This window comes from Coloeus monedula (assembly GCF_965178545.1).
Source record: "Coloeus monedula genome assembly, chromosome: 1".
NCBI lineage: Eukaryota > Metazoa > Chordata > Aves > Passeriformes > Corvidae > Coloeus > Coloeus monedula.
The window spans coordinates 88,702,984-88,712,831 of record NC_138781.1 but is presented as its reverse complement, the minus strand read 5'-3'; positions in this window follow the sequence as shown (position 1 = coordinate 88,712,831).

Sequence of the window (9,848 nt, the reverse complement as noted above, 5' to 3'; positions counted from 1 at the left end):
GTCCTGCAATAATGAGCCCTCAGCTCCTCTCTCAGCCCTTTCCCAGGCTTGTCTTGCTGAAAGGGTAGCAGTCTGACTTCCAAAATACATGTGGCAATTTTAGGGAATCTGGAACAGTCACCCAAACAAAACAAAATTTCACAATATCAGAATGTATCCAGTAGCTAAAACTTCCTGGTTTCTGTGCAGTTTCTGGCCATGATTCCCTGTTTGGAACAGAGGATGGTCCTGAGACCCAATAAGCCTGGGTTACATTTTTGCCTCCTCACAGACTTCCTCCGTGACCCTGGGCAAGTCACTCTATTCTTGCATGTCCTGGTTTCCAGGCCTGTGTTAATACAGGATATCCTCTCTGCTGGCCTCCCCTGTCCTGTCTGCTTCAAAGGAAACCTGCCAGAGGACGAGGAGGGGGCTGGATTGGTGTGCATTAGTTAAGCACCGGGGAGGTACAAATCTTGGGCGGCATATGAACAATATAATAATGTGATTATTTAACCCATCTAGCTTCCCTGGCTGTCAAACTGCAAAGGTTTATGGTGGGTTGCTGCCTCAGAAAGGTGGTGTGGGTAATGTTTGTGAAGCACTGCTTAGAGTAAAGGTGCTGAGTTGTCTTTACTGCCAGGTCCCAGCAAGTGCTCACATAAATGCATTGGTCGCAGAAGGATTAAAGTAAATGCTGTAACTCTGATTAGTCTTAGCACAAGCAGAAGTAGGACCTCAATCACAATCCAAGAAAGAGCGAGACAAAAATTTGGCAGGCAAATACAGTATATTCTCATGTCATCTTTAAATAACCATTTCACCTATAAATCCAGATAGAGATAGACGATTGAACTCCAAAGCTAGTTTATAAAACAGGTTTCCAAAGCCCACATGCTTATGTGTTATTCTGGACCACAATAACCTGGGCAATACCAGGATCACTCTCAGCAGTGACAGTTTAGGCACAGAATAGCTACAGAAGTGCATGATTAAATGTAGTGTTGAATGAGTAACGCTTGCAGAAGTGTCATGCCTTGCCCCTAGTTATACCCATGGTAAATTTTGTCCAGCTAATTAAGTCTTCTATGATGCTCAAAGCTGCTCTCCCTCTTCTGTGCTGCCCCTTTCAGGTCCTTTCAGTAAGAAGCAAGGAGATCATGAAGGACCTTTACAGGGAGTTTTAACCAAGCTGCGGCGGTGGTCCAGCAAGTGCAACCACATGACAACTTTAACACAAGTAATCTCATTCAGTAATCGTCCAGTCTGGGCTAATTGTGCTCTTTTGGCAGGTTGCTTCTCCCACCAGGTCATCTGTCCCAGGCTCCCACTGCAGTGCTGAGCTCTGGGATAACATGCTTTGCTCCCACCATCTCTCAGGCCCTATTTCCAGCTGCGGTGCTGGGGGCAAGAGCAGACCTTGGCAGCTGGCATGGAGCTCATGGCATCACTGCTTGGCAAAGAGGTCAGAGATTTTCAGAATCCAGAGTCTCCTCACAGCCAGCACAGCCAGACCACAGTGGTCAACAAACCGCTGACCACAGAGCAGTCATAGACCCAAGCTGAAGGTTATTCATGAGAGGAATAGATTGTTTCCCCCTTCAATTTTCTTTTTACTGCTGAAAGAAAAAAAAACAAAACCAAAACAGAACAACATCAACAACAACAAAAACAAAAATCCTTTAATTATATGGGTTTTTTCCAAGTCCAAGGTTCAGGATAAACCAGCAGGCTTAAGAAAGAAAATGTCCATACAGGACAAAATGAAGAATTCTGACTATTCACAACACATATTCTTTCCTAAAGATTTTCCTCTCTTCTCTAAGCTGCTGAAAGGAGATGGGCTGATACACATGTTCCTGAACAACCCTTTGTACATGACATATCTAGAAATTAAAATATATACAATGCATTATATTGACTGCCTTGTACTTAAATTAATCACAATACAGATGGAATGAGAAAGATTTTACACACACACACACACACACACACACACACATATGCACACAAGCAGGTGTCTTACCTCCTGAGGAGGTTAAGAAAGAAACCTGTGAAGTGATGGATGAAAAAATAAGAGTTCTCCCTATGTCAGTTTAAATATGCATCCTCTGCAATGCTTATCTAAACCTGGAGCTCTTAGAGATGCTGATAAGCATGACAGACCTATTAAAACTTCATTTGAAAATCTCCAGAACATGCACCCAGCCCCATGTGGACTGAAACCGTGCTGCCCACAGAGCCCCCAGGCTCATGCAGAAACATTAGTGATGTCTGAAAAAACATGGTGTGTTGCATCTCTGTGCCTCATCACTTCCAGGCATAACTGGTAAGAGTCCACAACTCCCCTCTCTCCTCTGCAAATGCTGCTCAAGCATCAATAAATATTTTGTCTTCGGGTCCTGACTCACAGCCCAACTTCATCCCTGGGTCCTGTGCCACACATTTTAAGCCAAAGACTGAGGTTTTCCTTAGAAACTCCCTTCCTAGCTTCCCTTGCTCCTCCTGGCAAGCAACCAGCTCAACTGCTAGGATAACCCTGGCTCCTTCTGAAAAACAGCTGAATGAGCTTGGCTTTCTTCCTCCCACAAGGCACAGGTCTTTCCAGCTGTGGGATGGCTCAGGCTACCTAGACAGATTTTTCTGATGCTCAAGCAAATCTTATGAAGGGAAGAAGAAGCCACAAAGAGGGCAGGGGAAGGGAGCCACCTCTCAAAAGCAGCCCAGTGCAATGTGCCTCTCGGAGTGTGGCAAATGAATTCACTGGTGATGGCCTTAAGCTCTTTTAATACATGCAGTCCTAGAGATAGGATCTGGGCCAATTTCTGGAGTAATTATTATCCTATGGGGTCATTTGACTGAAGACAGTCAAAGGTGCACAGCAAGAACCTGCTCATACTTGGTTTCATTTAAGCACAGTCCCAGTAGCTGGGCGTTATTGAAGGAACAACCCTAAGTGCTCTCCATGTCCTGGGGCCTCCCTTTTCCTACCCCACCACAGGCTATTGAGTTAAAACTCCACCATGAGTTTGGTGGTTTGTCTGGTTTGTCTCACAAACCTGCTCCCCCAATCATGCCCTCAGATCATGATCAAAAGTTCATCAGTGACACAGCTCAAATTTTGCTCCAGTTCTATGGATGGTTATGAGCTGTAACTCCCTTTTGCCAGGTCATGTCTATGTGATTGTCATTAGCTTGTGAACTTCCTAAAGAAATATTTCCCATGGGGGTATAGAGCTGGAAGTGGTCTTTTTGTTCTGCTGCTGCAGGCTACACTTTTCCCTTCACAGATGATCACTTTTCCAGCACTAGGGCTGGGAGCCTTAATAGCAGCTGAAAGGCAGTTGCAGTCCTTCTGTCCCTTATTTAAGCCTAGTCAACATGTGTTCCTGGGCAGTTCATAGTTCTTCTCCCCTTGGAAATGTTGGAGAAATGCTGTACATCTTGTGAGTTGAGAAAAGGGGGGATAAACATTGACTTTCATTGACTTCATTCTCAACCACAGCAAGCTCTTAGGTACAGCCCTGCCTCTCTCTCCTCTGCAAGTTCAAACCACATCCCTGTGTTAGGCAGCTGCTGTAGAAGGACCAAAGGGGTGTTTTCTCCCTTCTGCTGAGATATGAGCTTGCTTGCAGCCATGTAGCTGAAGAGTGTATTTGCACAGCAGAATAGCTGGTAGCTATTGTGGTAGAAATGGGCTCTGTAGCCTGCTCAGCCTTACAGGTAAGTACCTGCCTGCTTAACAAGCTGTTGTTTTGGGGCAATATTTAGGATCATCTTGCTTTAAAATAGCCCAAGCTTAAAAGCTTTGATGTCTCTGCAATAGCAACTTCTGTTTAAGACAAGTTTTTTTCTCTGTTATTACTCTAAAAGTGCATGAAGAAGTCCTAGACTGTTTGCTTAATTTTTTTGACCTGTAAGGTAGTTTTCTGATAGCCTTGTTCGCTCCTGTTGAGAGGACTAATGAAGTGGATTGTGACATTTCTCAACCATTTGCTGAAGAGACACCGTCATATGATTTTTGATAAACTGTCTCTCTACTGCTGGGAGTTCAATGGGTAGAAGCAAAGAGCTGAGAACATTTGGGTTCACCTGCACATTTGCTTTGCTAGTGGTAGTGGTACTCCACAGGCTCTCCTGCTACAAGGCACAGGTGGATGGCTTTCTCCAAGTCCTCAGTGCTCACATCAAGTATGACAGCAAGAGGCATGCCTGAAAGTCTGAGCTGGAAGAAGAAAAAGAGAGCAAGAACCTGAATTTCTGAGCTAAAGTTTAAAGAAAATACATAAACAGCTTTCCTATCTTTTATGAGATGAGAGAAGCGGTCAGGCAGGTAGACTGGACTTTTTGTTATGGTTCTCTTTAAGGCCTTAAAGGAGTTGAATAAAAGGCACAATCTCATATCTTTCTTTTCTGAGGATACTGAATATAATACGTGGTTTTATCTGATTAGAGAAGCAGGATCCTGACAGAAGGGGGAAAGATGTATCATTTTCTGAGGGAATGCTTCCTGCTGGTTTTTGTAGCCCCTGGGCCAGGCTGTAAGCCTTTGGACATGATAAACTCTGTGACCTCCTCATGGGAATGAAAGGTGGTTTGATTTTTTTGACACTTTTTTTTCCTTACTGCTCTAAGTGATATGCAGCTTGGCTGGAGACATTAAAGGACATTAAATTACTTGGTTTCCAGAGCTCACTTTCCTTCTTAGAAGGACTGCTTCTCTTTTTTTTCAGCTTCATAATTTGATGCTGCCGTCTGGAAAAAGGTCAGGCTTGCTGTCATTGTACAGAATTTCTGGGTATTTTCTTAGATAGGAAAAGTCTGGGTGCTGTCACCCTCCATGCTATACAGGTCCTGTCTTGCACTGAATATTTCAAAAAACTTCTCACAATTTCATTAACAGAACTGAGGTGCATTTGTAGGGAAAAATTACTCTGTAGAGCATTTGCAGGGGTGATTTCTGTATCAAATAGAGATGATATCTTAATTGCTGGTTGTGGGCAAATCCTCTTCTTCTGGAGTAAAAGCAGCCCCTGTGAGTCTGCGATCAGAGCTCTCCTGTCCTGATACAGAATGCAATGGCCTGAGCTTCTCTCTGATATACTCCTCAGTTGTACATGTGACACCAGCTAAGCTAAAGTCAGAGCTCCTGCTAGGTGGAGGGAGTGGTGGGGTCCTTTCCTTCTAACACAGAACAAGGAATTGCATAAGGAGAACTGTGACATCCCCAAACTCGCTGTTTCCCTGCAGCATTATAGGACCAGAGCTTTCCTGGATTTTCCCTGGGTATCCTTTACACTACTTTATAACTCATATCTCCAAGTCAGGCCTTTTAACATATATTCAGCATGCTCCCCATCCATGGCCATGCTGGTTACAGGACAGGACTTCTTGGAGCATGATGGGATTTTCCCCCAAGCTCTTGGGTCACGTCGGCAAAGTCCTGGCAGCTTTCTCTCTCACCCAGCTGGGCCTTGTGGTGCAGCACTGCCCATTGCTCCATGAAGCAGCTCTGCAAACAGAGCTTGGCCTCCTGCAAAGTGCCAGTGTCCGTAGCTGCCTTGCTGGACCCCCTTACAGGGATATGTTGTTGGAGGTACAGCTATAGCTGTGGTTTAGAAAGGTGGAGAGAGAGGGCTGTTTCTCAAGAGAGCTTGAGGAAGAGGCAGAAACTAGAGCCAGGTGCTCTCATGTCCATCTCCACAGCAGGTTAGATGCACCCCAGGTGACTGTCAGGTGTTTGTTCAAGGGAGCTATAAGATGCCTGAAGGCCAGCAGATGCTGCTGACAAGGCTGAGATGGGCAGGGCTGTCAGGACTGCCATGGTCTGCTGTGCCCTTTCCAGCCTGAACCAGCACCATGGGACGACCTATAAATCCTATGGTTCTGGGGAGATCACACAGTCCAAACAGGGATTTGCCCAACCCAACACAAATTTTCAGTTTAGGAGATGTGGCCCAATGAGGGAATAGCTGCATGGCTCTGTGTCTCTTGTCTTGTCCTTCCAAGCTGCCCTCAGATGCCCCATCACTTCTTACAGCCATGTCAGTCTTTAGCCTTGGGTATATTGACTCTTTCTGCTACTTCCTTCAGACAGTGTCTGCCACTCTCCCACCCTTCCCACCTCAGCAACCTGTCTACTCCTTCTGTAAAACCCTGCACCAGTCCTCCCCTGCTACCCAAACCAACAGGGATGCCTGCCCCATGGAGTAACAAAACCTCCCTGATTAAAGAAGGACACCAAAATCTCCTGGCTTTTTCCTGGAGTCTCTGGCACTTAGCTGCAATAAAAGGGGCTTTTGCCATTTTTCCTTCCCCCCATACTGAAGAAAAAGTGCTTCTCCCTGTGTCCTCCTGCACTCAGGGGCATGTTCCCATGCAAGGTCACAGTTCCTGCCACACACACACGCACACACACATGCAAACACACATCTCGTGCCCCTGTACAGCCATCCTCTGCTCACTGTCCTTCCCTCTCCAGAGTGGCTCCAGGGCCTGTCACAGGGGTCTGCCCTTGAGTCCACTCACATCTCCTGCCCGTGGCTGCCCTGGTGGCTGGGTCACCTCTCATCCCACCAATGTGCCCTGACTCCTAGTATCTCACTTCCTCCAGGACTGCTGGAACAGGGTTTCCAGTGAGTAATGCTGGATGAATACTCGTATTTCTTGCATGATTCAGTCTCATCAGGAAAATACCTGATCTTCTGCAGTGAGATTGAGATGTACACATCATCTCACCCGGCCAAGTAAATAAAAAGTACATGGGGATTTTTTTCTACCAAGTTAATAAGATTAATTTAAACCTCTGTAAAAGCATGTACTTTGGATTCTCTGTCTCTTTTCTCATTTTAGAGTCCTTTCAATGCAATTGGGAAGGCTCAGAACTACTATTTCATTTCAAAAATGACTATCAGCCTTCAAACGATACCACTACATCCAGGCAACAGGCTGAGAACAGAAAAAGGAAAAGAAAATTAACATAATGCAAAACTTGTGATGAGATCCTGAGCTGTCAACATCAAATACTTCAAGATAATTAGAAGACCAGACATGACTTGCCCAAATGGATATTTGATTTACTTCATACCACCACAAATACATACTCAGGTAGAGACAGTAGCAACAGCAGGTGGAGATACTGTTGTTCTGGGGATGGGGATGAGGATGGGAAATCCTTCTCTTTGTTGACTTCCAAGAGAGAAAGCACCAGGAAACACAATGAGAGTCAGGACATCTTGTTCCCATTATCTTTCTCCAGCGCTTCTCACATCTTTGGTATCCAGACAACCACGTTTTGCAGCTAAAGCAGTTTGGGTGGGTCTTGGTGCTGTTGCCTGTGCATTGGGACAAGAAATTGTGGTTGCTTTGGAGTTCTGTTATATGGAGCATCTGCCCAGACTTACTCCTCATGGCAGGACTGTACAGTTTACAAGCAGCAGTGGAAGAAGTCACTGCTCAAGAAACACAGTGCTCTGTGGCATCCCAGCTCTGCTCTACTGCTCCTTCTTCAAGACCACAAAAAGGAGGGAGATGCTCTGGGGTAGGTGAGGCATTTCTGCACTGGGAGGAGGTTGGAGGCATGGGCAGGGGCTGGGCATGCAGTGTGGGAGAGGGCTTGGGCTCAGGCACAGGGGCTAAGGTTTTTCACCTGCTAAGACAGTTAAGTGACAAATTAAACTGCCGTGTGAACTGAGGAAGAGCAGAGTGATGCTGGGACAGGGCAAGACTGGGAAGTCACTGACTGTGCCTCAGCCCTGAGTGACCTCCCCTTTCTCCCCTGGGGAAATGCAGGGAGAGGGCAGGAAATGGACAGGCAGTTTTGGCACTGGGTCTGTGTGACACCAGCCCTCTGGCCCTGACATCTGTGTCTTAGGGGGAAGCCGACAGGAGCCCTGGCCCAAGGGGGCAGTGGGAAGGCCAGGAGAGGTGGTGAGAGGGGAGAGACTCCAGCGAGGGTCATGGAAGGAGGCAAGCCCCAGCAAAGCACTATTTTCAGTCTGTACTGGCAGGCAGGATTTGTTCAGGGACAATATATTTCCCCATTGTGACAGCTCTGGCAGACGGTGCAAGTGTGGCTGGTCCAAAGCTCTGCTCAGGGGCTCACTTCCTAATTAGGAAGAGAATTTAGGAAGAGTTCCTGAATTTTTGCTGTTGTTTACCAACATCCTGGTGGTCACCTAGCTAGGACAAAGCAATTCTGAAGCCTGGAGATCTCTGGCAAAACCTGCCAGAGGATGGCAGATGGAGAAAGTATTCATACGAATGGTCACACAAAGGTTCTGTCAGTGCAGAAAGGGATGCACAGGCTTGGAGCTGACAAAGAAGACAAATGAGGATGTATTTAAAGCAGAAAAATGAACCTTATGGAGGAAGTTTTCATAGTCAGAGTGAAGGAACAGGAGAGGATCAAGCAAATTAGGAGGCAAAAGTAAGTAAAATACAATGCTCTTAAGGAAGGGCCTTTATACACAACCAATAATTAACTTGTGAAACTTACTGCCCCAGCTGCTATTATTGAGGTCAGCATAGAAATAAGATTTAAAAAGGCCCATGAATAATAAAAAACACCAACCGTTGCACTCAGTAGAATAACAAATTACAAGGGATATAAATCACCATGCTTTAGATCTTAAATAACAATAAATTGCCCAGTGATTAGAAGGCAACTTTTGCTAGGGGCAGGTTCCTTGGTAGTTGCTCATTTTAACACTTCTTGCCCTTTTTTTTCTCTGAACGTGTGGTGCTGGCCACTGCCTCAACAAGAGAAATGAGTTTAGATGGCAAGCGGACATTTTCTCTGCATAGCGTATTATACTGAAGAATTTCAACTTCTTCTCTTAAATAAGAATGACTTAAAAGGGAGTTTCCCTTATGTAAACAGTACAATAGCAGCAGAAAACCTGCAGTATGCCATTGTATTCTGCACTGTTGGGAAAAGAGCTTAAAATAAATAAATTTTAAATTATTTTAGTATTTTTAGCTTTCCCAGACTAGTTCTTCGGTTTTGTCATAGTTTTGTTTGCTGACTTGTTTTGGGCTTTTTTAAGGAGGTCATAAAAAAATTTCAGGATAAACATTTTGCTTAGACTATTGTATTTTTGTGGCACCTACTTTTGGCTGGTCTGCCAGACAAACTGATTTATAGATTGGGTAAATGCATGTTGCTTCAGTTGACACACCAGAAAGCCTAGGTTCGAGCTATTTAGACTCCAGCTCCTTCCTAATAGAGATTAATACAGTTCTCTGAGTTAACATTTAATTTCTGAGCTGCCAAAAAGAAAGTAATTTGAAGCAGCTAAGAGACAGTTGTGGAGCTGAGCTGGGTACAAATTGAATCAAGGCTTTCAGAGCTCCTCTCACTGAGGCATTGCTCCCTGGCTTGCTTCCTAGCAGGATGCAGGGCAGTGTTACTGGCATAGGCACTCTACAAAGACATTTTGTGCTGCTTCCCCATCCTGAGGTTTTCCATATGTTTTTTCCTTACTCAGTAATTAAGCAGGGCTCAGGCAGCACCACCTCACTGCCCTTGGGATGAGGAACTTGTGCTTGGGTAAGAGGTTTTGTAGCTTAGGTCTGTCTGTACAGACCAGTGGATATTCTGGTACCACTCAGCTCTGCTGGGCATCCCTGTGGGCTTTCCACTGACAGAGTCCTTTATTCTAATAGGGATTTTTCCCTGTAACAATTCAGGAAAATTGAATTGCCTTCATTTTTGAAGAAAAGGCAACTGCATTACTTTTTTGTCTCCCCTCACCACAGCACCCCCTGAAATGCAACATCTCACTCTTCTGAGTACCCCTAACCCTTTTCTCAAGCTCAGTTTGCCGCCACAGCAGGATGTGGCTGGCTGAAACCAAGTTTGGTCATCT